Below are 17,733 nucleotides of genomic sequence, written 5' to 3' on the forward strand. Positions count from 1 at the left end.
ATTGCACTGCAAACGCAGCGGTTTTGCCGCAGTGCGGATATGCAACGGCAAACCACGGCAAAACCGCAGCAAATCTGCCCTTGTGTGAACCCAGCCTTAGGGAAACTGGATTTAAAATTTAACTGGTGGGGAGAGAAAAGGAGGGGGTGGAGGAGGAAGGCGGGATGGGGGGGGGGGGGGGGGGGGGGGTAGATCCATTCCTTCCTATTGTCAAAACAATCCCACAACTGATAAGCTCTTACTGCGACATATTATCGTTATACCAGGAGGCACCAGAGTCTTCTGTCTGTTCACACCTTAAAGCCTCTACCTCCTCGCAGGATTGGTCAGCTCCCCCAATAGCCTGCATGCCTCTTCTGGCTGAGTATGATTTAACCATGGCTGCCATACATCCAGGAAACGTTTTATTTTCTCATCCCTATAAGCGTAGAGTTGGATTGACTGAAGGACTTTTTACCTCTTTCTGTTACAAAGTATTCTTTTTGTCTGCTTGATGTCTGATTGTATTTAGGGCTCTGGTCTGGGGTCTGAATTAATTTAGTGTTCTGGTCTGGGGAGGCCACCTATTTGACACCCTGCATTGCCGCATGCTGTTTGATGTGATGATGTAATCGTGCCAGTCAGTATGAGCCTAGTTTCACACGGGGAATTGCGATTTTTGCCGTGAGAAAATCGCGGCAAAATCACGTCTTTATTCCTCCAATTTTTGGGCGATGTTTTTTTTAAAATTAGAATAATCTCGCATCGCATTGCGGCCGCCCGCGTTAAAAATCGCAATTTTTAATGCAAAAATCAATAGGACTTTCTAATGTTAAAATCACAACGCAACGAATGCGATAAAACGCAGGCTCCATAGGGAAACATGAGAGATTTAAAAAACGCACATCGCAGAAAGATAGAGCATGCCACGATTTTTTGTTCTCTCAACATTGCATGAGTGAAAACATCGCAGATGGGAAGGAAACCCTTGTACATCATTGGTTTCATATTCAGCTTTTTTACTGACTCGCCATTTCTTGCCCATGTTAAACCTCCCTGAGGCTGATGACTATCGGGCGGGGGGTGGTCTAGAAGCAGAGTTAAACTCCAAATAGGAATAGGTAAAAATAGTAAACTGGTCAGTATATATTGGGGCACAATTTTCTATAGGACTCATCCATAGGGCACTTTGTAATGTAGGAGCAGGGGCTCCTACAATGGAAGCCGTCCGATCCGCAGCCCATCTGCAATTGACACTGTGGATAGGTTGTGGACACCAGCAGCATCGACTAGCGACAGCACGGGGAAAATAGAAAAAAATCTATAGTGTGCATGACCGACGGTGAGTGTCCACGGTCATCCGCAATACAGAATTTAACGGGTACGCAGGGTCGCCAGCCGCGGTCGGAGATGGATTCCACTTCTGGCTCTCGCATGCGTAATCCAACCCGTTTGTGCGCTGCCGGCCTAAGGGGTCCTTCACACTGGAGATTGCGATATCGTCCCTAGAAAATCACAGTGAAAACACAATTTTGCCCATGAGATGTCTGAGCGTCAGCTATGCTTTTTCTTGCTATCACTTGCGATTTTCTCGCGCCTTTTTATCGTGATAGACAATAAGAGTTTCTAATGGTAAAAATGCATTGCACAAAAATTGCTAATTCGTGCTTTGCTATTCTGAGGAGGTTCCATAGGGAAAGATGGGGGATAAAAAGAAGCAAAACGCAGAGTGATAGGACATGCTGCGATTAATTTATTTTTTTTAACTCCAGATTGCATGAGTGAAAACATCGCAAATGGGAATGAAACCATTGAAAATCATTGGTTTCACAATTCTGCATTTTCACTCACATTGCTCAAAAATTTAGTGATTTTCTACCAAGTCTGAAGGCAACCGAAGGGCTTTTACCCACTAACGTTTTTTTCTAACGCTGTGATACCGCTGCATTTTTTTTTTTATGCAAATGCCAATGGGACTTTCTTATGTTAAAATCGCATTGCACAAAAATTGCAGAGGCACAAACTTGCGATTTTTGTGTGATGAGATTTTAACATTAGAAAGTCCCATTGAAAAGAAAACAAAATGCAACGATATCGCAGCATTAAAAAGACGCTAGTGGGTAGGGCTTATTCAGACGACCGTATATCGGCTGGGTATTCACGCCGGCCGATATACGGTGTCCCTCTGTGCAGGGGGAGGGGGCTGGAAGAGTCGGGAGCAGGAACTGAGCTCTGCCCCCTCTCCACTCCTCAGCACTAAGCTTCGGGATTTAGCTCCGCCCCATTCGGCCCCTTCCCATTGCAAATAGTGGCAGGGGGCGAAGAGGGAGTGGGAGCTCAGTGCACATCTCCCAGCTCTTCCAGCCTCCTCCCCCTGCAGAGGGACACCATATATCTGCTGGGCGTAAAAACCCATCCATTTATTAATGCGAATGTCAAAAGGACTTTCTAATGTTAAAAACGCATCGCACAAATATTGTAAGTTTGTGCTTTGCGATTTTTGTGCGATGCGTTTTTAACATTAGGAAGTCCCATTGACAGTCCCGTTAAAAAAAGGCAGCAGCCATATAGCAATTGCAAGTGTGAAGTCACCCTTGAGGGTTATTCAATGTAGATATTTCAAAGGCTGTGAGGAAGGGGGGGGGGGCACATTACACATTGAGGGATTTCTGACAGACAACACCTTAGGGACCTTCTGCAGTGACAGGAAGAAGGTTGTCTGCATTTGCAAGTTGATGTGAGTCTTCCACACAGGGACCTGCAGTCCATGGAAGCTTGTATGTCATTGTTTATTACATTCACTGCAAGTCATAAGATGTAATCTATATATATAAAATTGAATGTATGTCTGTCTGTGTGTCTGTCTGTCTGTCTGTTTGTCCTTTATGCGCTACTACACCATTCATCCGATCGCCATGAAACTTTGGGAAGTTGTTGAGTACACTCCTGGGAAGATTACAGGCATAGTACATTTATGCTACGATAAATGGCGCGCCTGCGAGCGTCATCGACAGTTACGCCCCCCCCACGTAGATCGTTCGATTTCCATCATTGCCACTAATTCTCTCACTTCCTGATGTTGTAGAAACATGAAATTTGGCAGCAGCATTGATTATGTCATAAATAGGAAAAGCTAATGGGTCCTAACTCGATTATTCAATTGTAAGCGCCAAAGAATTAGCATCCAAATTTTACATACGGAATCTAATTTTCTCGCTTCCCAATGTCATAGAAACTTGAAATTTGGCACGAGCATTGATTATGTCATAAGTAGGAAAAGTTAATGGGTCCCAACTCGATTATTCAAATCTAAGCGCCAAAGAATTAGCGTCCAAATTTTACGTACGGAATCTAATTCTCTCACTTCCCAATTTAATAGAAACTTGAAATTTGGCACGAGCATTGATTATGTCAAAAATAGGAAAAGCTAATAGGTCCCAGCTCGATTATTCAATTATAAGCGCCAAAAAATTAGCGTCCAAATTTTACATATTTTACGTACGGAATCTAATTCTCTCACTTCCTGATATATATAAATGAATGTATGTCTGTCTGTCTGTCCTTTTGGCGCTACTACACCATTCATCTAATCACCATGAAACTTTGGGAAGTTGTTGAGTACACTCCTGGGAAGATTATAGGCATAGTACATTTATGCTATGATAAATGGCGCGCGTGCGAGCATCGTCGACAGTTATGCCCCCCAGACAACGATCGTTTGATTTCCATCTCAAGCACAAAAGCAAAAGGCATTACGAGCAAGCGTGTTCAACTACAAAATGATGCATCCGCCGAACGTTTCGCAAGACAATTGCTGGATATTGAGAATGCTGAGGTAAAATGAAAGCTGTGCTGTCATTGATTGCTATTTCTTATACTGCTGAGGTAAAATGAAAGCTGTGCTGTGATTGGTTGCTATTTCTTATACTGCTGAGGTAACATGAAAGCTGTGCTGTGATTGGTTGCTATATATTATACTGCTGAGGTAACATGAAAGCTGCTGTGCTGTGATTGGTTGTTATATATTATACCGCTGAGGTAACTTGAAAGCTGCGCTGTGATTGGTTGTTATCTAGATATATAAAAACGAATGTATGTATGTATGTCTGTCTTCGCAGCAACGTGCGACGGGTTAGAAACATGAAATTTGGCACGAGCATTGATTATGTCATAAATAGGAAAAGTTAATAGGTCCCAACTCAATTATTCAATTCTATGCGCAAAAGAATTAACGTCCAAATTTTACGTACGGAATCTAATTTTCTCGCTTCCCAATGTCATGGAAACTTGAAATTTGGCACGAACATTGATTATGTCATAAATAGGAAACGTTAATGGGTCCCAACTCGATTATTCAATTGTAAGCGCCAAAGAATAAGCGTCCAAATTTTACGTACGGAATCTAATTTTCTCGCTTCCCAATGTCATAGAAACTTGAAATTTGGCACGGGCATTGATTATGTCATAAATAGGAAAAGCTAATGGGTCCCAACTCGATTATTCAATTGTATGCGCAAAACAATTAGCGGCCAAATTTTACGTACGGAATGTAATTTTCTCACATAGAAACTTGAAATTTGGCACGGGCATTGATTATGTCATAAATAGGAAACGCTAATGTGTCCCAAGTCAATTATTCAATTCTAAGCGCAAAACAATTAGCGTCCAAATTTTACGTTCGGAATCTAATTCTCTCACTTCCTGATATATATAAATGAATGTATGTCTGTCTGTCTGTCCTTTATGCATTACTACACCATTCATCCAATTGCCATGAGACTTTGGGAAGTTGTTGAGTACACTCCTGGGAAGATTACTGGCATAGTACATCTATCCTACGATAGGTGGCGCGCGTGCGAGCATCGTCGACAGTTATGCCCCCCCAGACAAAGATTGTTTGATTTCCATCTCAAGCACAAAAGCAAAAGGCATTACGAGCAACGGGATGCGTGTTCTACTACAAAATGATGCATCCGCCGAACGTTTCGCAAGACAATTGCTGGATATTGAGAATGCTGAGGTAAAATGAAAGCTGTGCTGTGATTGGTTGCTATTTCTTATACTGCTAAGGTAACATGAAAGCTGCGCTATGATTGATGGCTACTTCTTATACTACTGAGGTTGCATGGAAGCTGTGCTGCGATTCGTTGTTATATATTATACCACTGAGGTAACATGAAAGCTGCGTTGTGATTGGTTGCTATATATAATACCGCAGAGGTAACATGAAAGCTGCGCTGTGATTGGTTGCTATTTTTTATATTGCTGAGGCAGAATAAAAGTTGCGCTGTGATTGGTTGTTATTTCTCTTACTGCTGAGGTAACATGAAAGCTGCGCTGTGATTGGTTGTTATATATTATACCACTGAGGTAACATGAAAGCTGCGCTGTGATTGGTTGTTATATATTATACCACTGAGGTAACATGAAAGCTGCGCTGTAATTGGTTGTTATATATTATACCACTGAGGTAACATGAAAGCTGCGCTGTGATTGGTTGTTATCTAGATATATAAAAACGAATGAATGTATGTCTGTCTGTCTTCGCAGCAACGCGCGATGGGTAAGCTAGTAGAGAATAAAAAAAACCCTGCAATACGTCTGGACTGAAGCTTAGCAATATTAGTGGTTAGAGGGGCCCGTGGGCTACCCTAACCTATGTGCCCAGGTGCAATTATAGCCTCTGCAACCACTATTGCTATGCCACTGTGTAGGAGACTTGCAGGGGCGCTGTCTGCACAGCACCCCTTACTGTGAAGCAATGTCCTTTAGTGCAGTACAGCTGACATACTTTTAGGGGGGAAGAGGTGTGTGAATGGACTGGTAGTCGGAACCCCCATTCTACTGAACTCTGAGGCCCACAGAGGTCTCCTGGATAAGTGCTAGATGTATATGGGGGCAACATGCACTTAGGATGCTCTCACATGTGACAAAAGAATCCACCACAGAGACATCTGCACTAAAAGTGTCCTATGAATGTTTTTGGATTTACTGAAGGAATCAGAGATTCTGAAAAATTGAAGATCATGAAGAACTGAAAGACAAAACATACTGCTATTAGAAGTAGTATAACTTCTCACATATGTGATGAAAACCTTTATATACAGAACAGAAGTCTGGAAACCCCAATACATTGTTAGCTGTTGGGTTCATTTTATTTAGCTTTGTTTGGGTCTTTGCAAATTCTGAAATCTGAGTTTGTGTTGCTCCCATCTACTTCACAAACAAGCCCTCTTTCACATGGGCATTCATCGTAGATGGCAATAAAAACCTAAAGAAAAAAATGATATGGTTAATGGAGATACTTATTGTGTACAAGATAACATGAGGAAAAACATAATAGCGTCATTACAGAGACACGAGCCGCTAACCCCATTTCTAGCTCAGATATGCGATTGACAGTGAGAAATACAACATGATATTGGGTGGTCCAGTTGCAGAGAATCCCCTGCAGCCGCACACAGTCTTACCCAGAATTACACCAGTTACTGGCCACACAACTTGTATAAATGAAACCAGGGGTGGGCTGGCCATTGGAGGCAGATGCTCCCCGGGTTGGGCCCCCTGTAGGTGTTTGAAGCTACTTGGCATCCTGGTCTGTGGTGCTGTCACTTCCGTCTACCGGCATCCTGCTACCTACAGGAGCTGAGCCTGAGGCTGCGATTTTCAGCATTCCGACGATGACATCACTCTATTGCACCACCTATGCTGGGCCAGAAAAGGACTCTGCACCGTCATGATTAGCTAAGTGTAGTTTTATTTTTTGGCATTTCGGGGACACAATTACTATTGAAGGATCACCTGTGGGGCACAATTATTACTGGGGACAACTTGGGGGCACAAAAGCTACTAAACGGAGCCTTGGGGAGCATAATTTCTATTTTGGGTATATTGTTAAAATTAAAGAGGCACTTGAGGGTACAATTATTATTAAGGTGCATAATTACTACACGTTGTAAAAAACAAATTAAGCCCCTAGAAGGAGTTGTCGTTTTGCTGCAAAACCTGGCATGCAATTACATCTCAGGCGGATGTGTAAATGATTAGAGTTGTGGCGTGATTAGATGAACAAGATTAGTCTTGCCACCTGAGACCCTTAGGGTGAAGTCACACGAACGTATATCGGCTCGGTTTTCATGCCGAGCCGATATATGTCCTCCTCGTGTGCAGGGGGGGAGGATGGAAGAGCGCAGGAGCAGGAACTGAGCTCCCGCCCCCTCTCTGTCTCCTCTCTGCCCCTCTGCATTATTTGCAATGGGGAGAGGCGGGACAGGGGCGGGGCAAATTCCCGGACTTTAGCCCCACCCCCGTTCCGCCTCCTCTCATTGCAAATAGTGCAGAGGGGTGGAGAGGAGGCAGAGAGGGGGCGGGAGCCTCAGTTCCTGCTTCTGGCTCTTCCATCCTCCCCCCCTGCACCCGAGGACAACGTATATCGGCTCGGCGTGAAAACCGAGCCGATATACGTTCGTGTGACTTCACCCTTAAAGTGATTCCACCCTTGGCCTATAAAAGGCTCTCAGAGGCTCCTTGTGTGTAGTGACCTCTTTTTCCACTTGTGTATAGCTTGTTGACCACTAGATACCTCTATGATGCAATTTGGGAGGGGCGCAATATTACAATGCAAGAAACTGGATGGTCGTATTGATGAATTGCCCGCCACTGGGCCATTCTGACAAGACTGTTAGTTGGTGCTAGGACCAGTGGATGTGTGAGGGCTCACAAGGCGACCAGGCTCAGGATGCTCAGACCACCAGTAGAGAGGATTGTCTGACAAACTTGAGCCGTTCTAAATGTTTTGTTGTCCGCCATCCAGAGACAGGTAGCACATTGTTACTGGCCCCTGTGTCTGTCAGAACCATTTTCTTGACTGAAGGATATTTGGTCTCATGATGCACATTACATGTAATGCGTTTGACATTAACCCACTGTTGCCTCTGTTTTCAGCGGTATTGTGAATGTGTGGAACCGGATTGTCTTCAGCAACAAATCCAGGTGTACTTTGGGCAGTGACAATGTCTGTGTTCATGTCTGGAGACCTAGGGGTAAGCCCATCAATCATGCCTTTACTGTTGTACAGCACATTGCCCCCTGCTGGTGTGATGTTCTGTGAGGCCATCACATATGACATTCGGTACCCCCTAGTATTGGCACGAGGGACAATGACAGCTCAACAATATGTTCATGATATCATGCAGCCACATGTGTTGCCTCTCATGTCAGGCTTCCGTGGCTGCCCAGTCACCCAATTAATCACCAATAGAACATGTATGGGACCATATGTGACGCCAACTTCGACAAACTACCTGTTTGCATGATCTAGAAGCTCAGTTATAGCAAATGTGGACCGTTATGCAGTAGGATACCATATGGAACCTGTATGCTTCCTTACCCACCCATATCACATCTTATATCCAAGCTAGAGGCGGCCCAATAGGGTACAAGAGCCTACATGCCCATCCATATCACATCTTACATCGAAGCTAGAGATGGCCCAGTAGGGTACAAGAGCCTCCATGCCCCCCGTATCACATCTTGCATTCAGGCTAGAGGTGATACAACAGGGTTCTAGAGGCTCCCTTCACAAGTTCAGTTTTCTGCAATAAATGATCTTTTTGCTCTGATATTGTAATTACATCAACGTTACAATCACACAGCAAAAGTTTCATTCAATTCCAACAACTCCTCCTAGGTGTGGGATTTTTTTTGGCAGTGAGTTTATTTAGAGAGCACTATTGCTATTAAGGAGGCACTTGGAGGCATTATTATTAAGAGGGCACTATCATTGCTTTGTAAGGATCACAGTAAGTACTGTGGGCATTATTACTATGTGAGAGCACAAAAGGGGTAATATAACTATGTAGGGGCACAAAAGGGTAAATATTATTGTATGGGACACTAAGAGGAGTGCTGCTAATGTGTGGAATATAAGAGGTGGCACTTTTACAGTGTGATGCACTATTCCCATCCGTAGGATGATGTGGGGCACTATGTGTTTTGGCACTGTTCTAAGGGGCACTATCTATTACTATTGTTTTTAGAGGTGCTGTCTGTGTGGCACTATTTTGGGAGGTTAATTATAGTTATGGCAACATTTCTGAAGTACAGTATTTGTAGGCACTGTGGCACACAGCAGGTGTGATTGTGAAGATAAGGCAGCAATGGGCACATAATTGGGGTAGTAGCAGCGTTCGTGTAGGTCAGTAGAGGGTTAGTGAGGTGCTGGAAAAGCAAAGACCCAAAGATGTTTGTGTTGCAAACTTTGCAGAGACAAATCGTAAAGGTAAGAAATCTCTATGCAGGTCGGGCCTGATGGAAAAAATGGTGGAAAATTAACTCCAAAGAGAATGTTACCTGTAAGTCACTAAATATAACTGTACTCTAATCACTTCTACAGTCTGCAGTGCACCTGTATAGAACTGGTATCTGTCACTATATTTGTGGAGCAGCCCGTGGGTTCCCAGTCAGCTGATTGGCCGGGGTTCCAAGTTGTGGACCCCAGCTAATCAACTATTGATGGCCTATCCTGAGGAAAGATCATCAATAGTATTTTCCCTGGTAAACCCCTTTGATCGTGTTATGCATTATAGTCAAATAATACTGGTTTAGTGAAATAATACAAGAATTACTTTGAATCGCCTCTTTATCAGAGACCCTGGCCATCTCATGATTGGACTTCCCTGTATGAAAATTAGACCTGTGACCCTAAGTGCAGCATAAAATCAAGTAAAGGCCCATTTAGACAATGATTATCGCTCAAAAAATGTCTTTTGAGCAATAATCGTTGTGTCATTTACATCGCAAGATGATCGCTCAAACGTTGACGAATCACTTTGTGCCCCTGGAGGATGCAGAGAACAAGCGCCCACCAGCCCCCCCCCCCCCCCCCCCCCGCGTGTTCTCTGCATCCAGCTGTTCCCCGCTGGGAGCGCCCGGCTGTCACACAGCCGAGCACTTCGAGCGGAGGATGCAGAAGACAAGCGGGGTGGCCCTGCTTGTCTTGTGCATCCAACTGTTCTCTCCATGGCTGTTATACAGCCGAGCACTCCGTGCGGGGTATGGCGAATGCAGCTGGAAAGCTGCGTTCTTTATACTCCGCCTGTCATCGGGGAGCGGGATACAGCTAAATCAATAGTATCAGCTGTATCCCGCTGTGAATCCCTGCTAAGACTCATCATTGTCTTTCAGCACGCTGAAAGACAACAATGAGCGATGGTTTAACGAAAACTGCAAGATGTCAGTACAGTTACACACAACGATGATCGCTCAAAAGACGGCTTTGAGTGATTTTGAGCGATAATCGTTGTATCTAAATGGGCCTTAACAAGTTTTCCATGGATCAGGCTCAGTGTTAGATCACTAGATTTTCCAATCTAATGTGGATTGAGTGACTTCCATCGCCTGGTTATTGGTGCTAGTCTATCCGGGGCCAGAATCTCACTGCCAACCTTGTGGGATTTTCTCATGCAGTGGTTTGGATAGTATACTAAGAATAGAGTGAGCAAGGAAAACCATCCAGTAAAAGGAGATCCCGTGGATGTAAACAACTCATCACCAAAAGGGGTCAGAGGAGAATGTCAAGAATTGTTCTGATGAACAGGCGATTACAGCCAATTACAGCCTTATACAATGCTTGTGCTCCACTTAATATGTCCAAAAAGCACAATTCATCATTTCTTAGCACGGATGGGCTATAACAGCAGATGACCACCACTGTGTCTAAGGGAAATAGGAACACAAAACTCCAGTGGGCAAAAGAGTTCAAAATGTGTATCAATTAATAGTGGAAAACATCATCTGTTCAGATGAATCCAGATTTCTGTTGCACCGTGCTGAGGGGAGGATCAGAATTTGGCGCAAGCAGCATGAATAAATGAACTCTTCCTATCAGGTATCAGTATTTCAGGCGGAGGTGGAATAATGATGTGGGGAAGGTTTTCTTGGCACACCCTGGATCTCTGATGTCTGTGGATGGACGCCATGATGAATTACTGCAGTTCTGAAGGCCAAAGGATGTCCAATGTGTTAGTAGTTGGGGATCTCTAACAGAGGAACGGCCAATTGAGTGTTTTTATTTTATAGGCAACATAAGTAGTTACTAAGACAGACATGTCAGGAAAGCTGCCAGTATGAGTAAAGGAGGAACCAGTCCAACTGCTGCTTGCCGATACTCACCGAAGGAGAACATTCAGAAAATTCTATTCCTTTTGGTGCACACCTTGCACGGCTCTGGCCGCTCCTTCTCTGGCAACATTTGCTTATACATTCTATACTAGCAAGACATAATTTTCCATTCTCCTAAATTTAAAAAAATTGTGACTCGCCAGTAGTTTATTTGATATTTTTGAAATTTTATAGAGAAGCCTATTCAGAAAAAAAACGCAGAAATACACCACTAAAACACATGGTTAAAAATGGGTTCACACACCGTGTTTTGTCTTCTTCTTCTGAGGAGAAAGACACCACTGAAGCTTTTTGTGCAGTTTTTTGAGCCAAAGTCAGAAGTGGATTCAATAGGAATGGGAAATATAAAAGATGGACTTCTACTTTTCTTCCCTAGTGGATCCAGTTTTGGCTTTGGCTCTGGCATGTGCATTACCTTGCTTAAAAATAACGTAATGCGTAATTATGCCATAAAATACCAACTGCCACTCTATTAACCTCTAAAGGCCATTTTACATGGAAGGTGTATCATTCAAATGAGCGAAATTGAACGATAATCACAGCCAACAATGGAACGACGAGCGATAAATCATTTGCCTTTTGTTCATTAATCATTATATGCAGGCATAATAATCATCATTGGCTCGTTCACTGATCGTTCGGCTTAAATACCGATCCTTCAGTCGTTCACTGCTACAGTGAATGTGAACAACTGAATGATTTCTTAAACCAATATCTATCTGCCGGTATAAACAGTTTGCACAAGTGAATGAGCGAACTCTAACACCGTTTCTGGTTCAAAGATAAATCATTTGGTGTAAACGGACTCTTATTACTAAGCTCATTATCACCTTGTTTACCTACCTATCTGTACTCCATATTTAAGTTCATTCATGAATCCTTCAAACATCGATCAGGATCCTTTATCTATAACCTCTTCTGGCTTAATGGTCAGACCCTCCATGGTCTGTTCCCTCCCTATCTGTGACTACAACTAGGGCTATTTTAATGTTTCAGTAGGTCTGATGTAGGGATGTCATAAGTAGTCCCTCCCCTTTGACTCCACCCCTAGATTTCTCCTCCTGCCCTCTCCGTCCCCAAACTTTTTTTGCCTAAAAAAGTAATAAAAACTTATACACTTGCAAAAGTACGGTTTGGTGCTAGCCCAAAACTCTCTACAATTTTCTTCTTCTTCTTTTTCCTACTTTTAAAAAGAAGTGAAAAAGATGAAAAGGAGAAAAAAAGAAAGTGGAGAAAAAAGAAAGACGAAAGAGGAGGAGGAGGAGGAAAAAAGAAGGAGGTAGCAGAAGAGGAAAAAGGGGGAGGAGGAAGGAAGAAGGAAATCTGCTTTCTTGTTTTCCTTCCTTTTGCTCCTTACTAAAGGTCCCTCTACAAAGGAAGACTGTAGAGCATATAAGTCATTTAAGTGAATAGAAGTGGAGTGGGCCAGGATTGTTCTCGCCTACCTGCCTCCAATCACAGTAAGGGCTTAAATACATGGGTGTGTTTGTGGACCATTATGTGGCCATCAGAATCACAGATGCAAAACGGGACAAAACCATTTATTTTATTGGTTTCGTTTTAACTATTGGGATTCATGTTCGTTAATACTACGCAAGAGAAAATATAGGACTTGCCCTATCTTTCTCTCACATAGCTTTTCTATTTACAAGAAAAGATAGGGCAAGACCTATCTTTCCACTTATTTATTTAAACTCGTGCGCAATAGCGCAGAGTTTGAATAGTTAAAATAAAAAACAGTTCATATGCTAATATACTTCGTAGCTGTGAGCGTATTAGTGCACGCACCCATCTGTTTAAGCCCTAAACAAAAGTCTCTCAAACATTGAGCGGCTCTCGTTTATATGGGTTAATAGTTGTTTGGTTATTAGTTTTGCTAAAAACTAAGCAACTTTAACAAGTTGTAATGGGAATAAATCATATCCCATTGACTTCACTGTCTGCCCCAAATTGATTATAATCAGAAGTGCATGCATGCAAAGTAACAGACAGTGACATAATGCTGGTCAATCATCAGTACACTTCTGATTTATTAATAGCATCACTTTACGAATCTATATACCAAATGACGTAGTAAATAGAAGTACATGCCCCCAAAATCATAACAACTCATTATTGGCTCAGTTTGTAATGACTGACACAAGTTAACGCCTTAAGGCCGCATTCACACGAACGTATATCGGCTCGGTTTTCACGCCGAGCCGATATACGTCGTCCTCATCTGCAGGAGGGGGGATGGAAGAGCCAGGAGCAGGAATTAAGCTCCCGCCTCCTCTCCACCCCCTCTCCGCCCCCCTGCACTATTTGCAATGAAAGGAGGTGGGGCAGGGTGGGGCTAAGTGGGGCGAATTAGTCCCGCCCCTGTCCCGCCTCTCCTCATTGCAAATAGCGCAGAGGGGTGGAGAGGAGGAAGAGAGGGGGCGGGAGCTCAGTTCCTGCTCCTGGCTCTTCCATCTCCCCCCCCCCTGCAGAGAGAACTGTGTGTAGGAGTGACAGCATAAGAATCTAATACATTTCAGTGTATAACATGAACAAGTTATCCACTTAGCTGCTAGTTATTTACTATGAAGGAAGATATACGTATATATATATATATATATATATATATATATATATATATATATATATATATATATGTTTGCCTAGGCTGATGTGAGAAACATATAATAATAATCTTTATTTGTATAGCGCCAATACATTACGCAGCACTTACAAAGACAGGGGGAATACAGAAAGACAAAAGTACAAAAATTACAGAGCCACGGTTACATAGTAATCAGTTATTGGAAACAGTAGGGGTGCGGGTCCTGCTCCAAAGACCTTACATACCACAAATAATAGGGTGATACAGAAGGTAAAGGACCTGGAGATGTGCGCGGTATGGTGAGGTGGAGAGTGAGGGATGCTATACACATAAACAATTGTCAGACATTCAGCCGTGTGATGGCAGAATCGTTATTACTGTAGGGGCAGTTGGTGGCTGGCAAGGATTGCAGTCAGTAGGTCAGGGAGCATGTTATCAGGTAGAGTACAGAGGGGTTTGGTTTAGGTGATACAGTATGGTTCCCTGAAGAGGTACGTTTTTAGAGCATGCCTGAAGTTTTGTGAGTCCTGAATTGCCCAAATACCCTGTGGTAGTGCATTCCAGAGGACTGGTGCTGCACCGCAGAAGTCTTAGAGGCAGGAATGAGAAGTTCGAATTAGAGGGGTGCGCAGTCTAGTTTCGTTAGCAGAGAGGAGAGCTGGGGCTGGGTGATGGATTGAGATGAGGGAGGCAATGTAACATGACGCTGCGCTGTGGAGGGCTTTATGGATGAAGATAGTGAGTTTAAATTGAATTCTGTATTCGACAGGCAGCCAGTGCAGTGACAAGCACAGGGCAGAGGCATCCGAGTAGCGGCTAGACAGGAAGATGAGCCTGGCTGCTGCATTCAGGATGGATTTGAGAGGGTAGAGTCTGGCATGGGGGAGGCCAATCAGCAAAGAGTTGCAATAATTGAGGCGGGAGTGGATGAGGGCAGCAGTGAGCATTTTTAGGATGTCGACGGTGAAAATAGAGCGGATTCTTGCGATGTCCTTGAGGTGCAGGTGAAATGTTTGGGCCAGAGATTGGATATAGGGGGTAAAGGTGAGATTGCATCGAATATGACCCCAAGGTAGCGGGCGTGCTGTCCGGGAGGTATGGTGGTACCACACACTGAGATGGAAATACCAGTAGGTCAGCTTTAGAGAGGTTTATATAACAAGATATATATATATATATATATATATATATATAATAGAATACATATATTATTACTATAGCAAAGTGATTTCTCGGTCAGTGCCGTGTCAGCGGTCAGGTGTATACAGCATGATTATTGCCTAAATTCACCCTATAGTGTAATGTACCCTTTAGATATACTCCTAGGTGATAATAGTGTTATACAGGGACTTTATGGCTCTTAGACCATGTTAAAAAGCAGTTTTAAGGGTACTGGTGAATTTCCAGTTTGATTTGACCTACTGTGAACTGACGTGGTCTGGCCCCTGGCCAAACAGATCCATTATATGATGGAAGCAAATGGACCCCATTGACTATAATGGGGTCCATGTGGTCTCTGTCCAGCCCGGTAGTGTTTACCAGTGGAAAAAGTCATTCATGCAGGACTTGTTCTTCCAGGATTTTATGCCGGATCTACAGTGGAGCCTGCCAGGCTCTGAGCACAGATGTAAACAGAGTCTAATAGCTGTTTGTAACATATATAATGTTAGCACTTAATAGTGAATATGACATAAAAAATATCAAATTCTATTATAAACAGTTATGTTTATGTTTCCTTTTCATCGCATTAACCCCTTTTAGACCTTAAGACACAATGGTGGAAATTTAACAACTCCCATACGCCAGCTTTCTGGACTATAACATTTATGCCAGCTCATAGTTGGTGTAGATTTGACAGTCTGGTGCACAGACAGACATGCACAAAATCTTGTTTAAGGAATCGCGGTAAATTGCGATTTTGCGAGATCGCGATTTTAACATTACAAGTCCCATAGACCCCTGCAGAAAAAAAATGCTGCGAATTTCGCAGGGAAAAAAAAACGCCAGTGGGTGGGCGCCCTAAAAGGGTTTCAACAAGGATTGTTCCAGGAATTTTCAAGAAGAGCTAGATTGGTTGAACGGAATGAGTTACTTGTATCTAAAGTAAAGGCACAGAAGGTTGGTCGTATTTCACTTGTTTCTACCTTTAGTTCCATCAGTGGAAGAATCTCTAATATTGTGAAGAAACACTGGTCCCTACTTGATAAGGGATGAGCGAATGTCGAGGAATTTACAGTCTCCCCTATTATGGATTACAGATGTGCTTCCAATTTAAAGGATAAACTGGTGTGGTCCACACATAGGGTGATAGGCACATCTAAACATTCTTTTTTTGTTCCCACCTAGAGTTGGTGACTTTCCCTGCCTCAACAGTTCATGCTGTAATAACCTCCGGAGAGGCCATAAATTCAATCACCCATTCACAGGCAAAATGTTTAATATCTAGAGTTGGTATACCTGTACTTCTTCCTATATAGTATATATCACATGCCCCTGTGGGCTTCTATATGGGTGTGTGGGGGGATGATGATGAAAGTGCGTTCCAGGATCGTTAAGTATAAGAGCATTATACATACAGGTGTTAATGACTTGCCAATCCCGAGACACTACACTGATGAAGGGGACTCAGTGAATCAATTATGTTTCCGTGCATTAGATCATGTACCTCCTTCAACTAGAGGTGGTGACAACAGTAATGTCCATGGGCAGGTTTGAATTGTGGAATCCGCGTGGGGCACCTGCATGGACGATCCACAATTCAAGCCGCCCAAGGGAGACATGGGCGTTTGTAGTTTAATTAAAGCATACAGATTTGTTTTGCGGACTTTCTAGTCCGTAAACAAATCACAGTATGCTCCATTTTGTAGTGGATCCCACATGGACAGCTTCCATTGAAGTCAATGAAAGGCGTTCGGACCATGGCCCACCAGCAGCTAAAACTATGGACAGGCAGCGGATCCTATGGGAAAACAGGAGATTTTTTTTAAAAATGCCCGCACACATTTGCAGAGGAGAAAATGAGTAGAGAATCCACAGTATCCTCTTCCACAGGCAGGGTTGGATTCCGCTGTAGGTTCCTGCATGCGAAATCCCATCCGCCCATGGACATGATGCCTAGGGTTCACAAGAGTAAGGAACTAAGATGGATCTTTCTTCTTGACAGATCGAGGGTTACTTGTTGCTATGATTTGGTATATTGAGCTTATACATAATTTTAATTATTTTTGCATTTTTTCTAGACATCATGGTGGATGTTCTGTGGCGCGTGTGCACTGTCTGGCTACCAGCCTGATATAGTCTTCCGATTTTTACTCTGCTAGTGCTGATGTATTGGTATACATATGAAAAAATCATTATTGTACCTACATTGAGTGAGTCCCATATATTATATCTCAGCTTTGCTGGTTATCTGTATGTACATAAAGAGATTTTTTGTGAATGTTTGACTGATCGATTGGTTCTAGTGGCGTCACCCACCAGCGATCAGGTAGGTTTTGATTCGCCTGTATGTCGCTCAGGTGAACATTATTGAGATGATTTTTACTTTATGTGCTGTCTAGCCATATTCTCGCGAGACTTATTTCTTGCCAACACATATGCGCCCGTGAGATTAGGCAGCCAATTTGCACGTTTGCACCCTGGAATTTGGTGGCGTTGTTTGCTCACAATCTTGCAAGGTTCGATAATTCTTGCACCTGCATGCTTAAAAATGAGGAATGCTAATTAATGCTAAGTGGTGCCATGATGGAGCTAGATGCTGCTACAGAGGAGTTTCTACCATGATGCACGCTGCTTTGTCCTGATGGTTCAGCCTAAATGGGTTTTGCTGGTTTATCACTGCTATATACATTTAAACATGTCTATCTCCTTGACAAAGGCTGCTTAGCCGAAATGTTGCTGGTTTGTATGGAGGAGTAAAGAACGTTTGTACTTTTTGCTCCACATATGCTGTCACACCTTTCTTTATTCTTACGCCGAATTACGTGACT

General features: G+C 43.1%; 1 long non-coding RNA gene across 1 annotated transcript; it reads right to left on the bottom strand.

The window, feature by feature from the left end:
- Positions 1-6,112: 6,112 nt before the first annotated feature.
- LOC136610574 (uncharacterized) lies at positions 6,113-11,269 on the bottom strand. The gene is made up of 2 exons (XR_010790108.1): positions 11,152-11,269; positions 6,113-6,250 (listed from the first exon to the last, which is right to left on the bottom strand). It is a non-coding gene; the product is annotated as an uncharacterized lncRNA (long non-coding RNA).
- Between the last annotated feature and the right edge of the window lie 6,464 nt (positions 11,270-17,733).

Source organism: Eleutherodactylus coqui, chromosome 2, assembly GCF_035609145.1.
Source record: "Eleutherodactylus coqui strain aEleCoq1 chromosome 2, aEleCoq1.hap1, whole genome shotgun sequence".
NCBI classification, from domain to species: Eukaryota; Metazoa; Chordata; class Amphibia; order Anura; family Eleutherodactylidae; genus Eleutherodactylus; species Eleutherodactylus coqui.